This window comes from Opisthorchis viverrini (genome assembly GCF_000715545.1).
Source record: "Opisthorchis viverrini unplaced genomic scaffold opera_v5_136, whole genome shotgun sequence".
Lineage (NCBI taxonomy): Eukaryota > Metazoa > Platyhelminthes > Trematoda > Opisthorchiida > Opisthorchiidae > Opisthorchis > Opisthorchis viverrini.
Genome location: NW_008751793.1, coordinates 345,171 through 346,225, shown reverse-complemented (window position 1 = coordinate 346,225; position 1,055 = coordinate 345,171).

Below are 1,055 nucleotides of genomic sequence, written 5' to 3'. Positions count from 1 at the left end.
GTTTTTCACCACGAGTCTCTGTTACCCCGTAAAACAAACTGTCCATGTTTCACCTTTTCTGGGGATTTCTCACATTTAGCAATTCTTTGAGGGCATACATTTGGTGTAGCTTTGCGCTGCTCGCTCTCATTTAAACAGTCTTCTGGTTACGACTATTCTGGTTATTCCAACCAAAGTGGTGACATAGTGGATTCACGTTTCGCAATTTTTAGAGCTCACCAGCAATGCACATCGATACCAGAGTGTGAAAACTGTGAACCTGACGTGTGAGGTAGGCGTAAACATGTACTGGGCGCACCGAAATACAGGTTAACGTGCTGGAGTTTGAGAGATGATAGTGACTGGAAATTGATCAGGTGCCTGTTGATCTGTTCTCCCAGCTTGGCAACTGATCCGAGCAGACATCTTCAGTGCGCTGTTGGATGGGTTTAGGTGATATTGATTCGCCCAGTCGGCACGGGAGCAGAAACTGTCACGGTTCACACCATAAGAGGGGTGGTTTGAGCAGGCGTGCGTCACGAGGCAAACTGTTTGCTGTATAGAATGTTGAAAAATGAGTAAAAATTGGTTGCACGTGATGGTCTGACCGTAATCTGGCAGGCTCAGTGCGGGCGTAACCCAATAGCTCGGCCACCGCACAGATACAACACTTTAGTTTATTCTTCGCTGATTCTGTATCTCTAGCAACAAATACAGTTTGACAGATAGCATTCAACTCTTACGGAACAGGTCGACAGTACCTTCACCAAGAGACGCATGTACCAGGCTACTGGACGAGTTGTACGGATATGAGAAGCGGTTTCTTCGGACAGCAGAGCTGAGACATCTTTAGACCTTCTCAGAACCAGAGCCCAAGTAGACTGTTTTTGGCGAATCCGTAACAAAACTATTGAAAAACACGAGTGATCGGTTGTGCATTGGGGACTTCCACCCAAGAATGTGTCCAGCATAAAAGCAGTAATGGTTAAGCCATGTATTGCGCATGCCGAACCATTGTTCGCAGGAGACAGTGCTGGTTTGCATGCCCATTACGGATGGAATGAGGCAGACAAGTG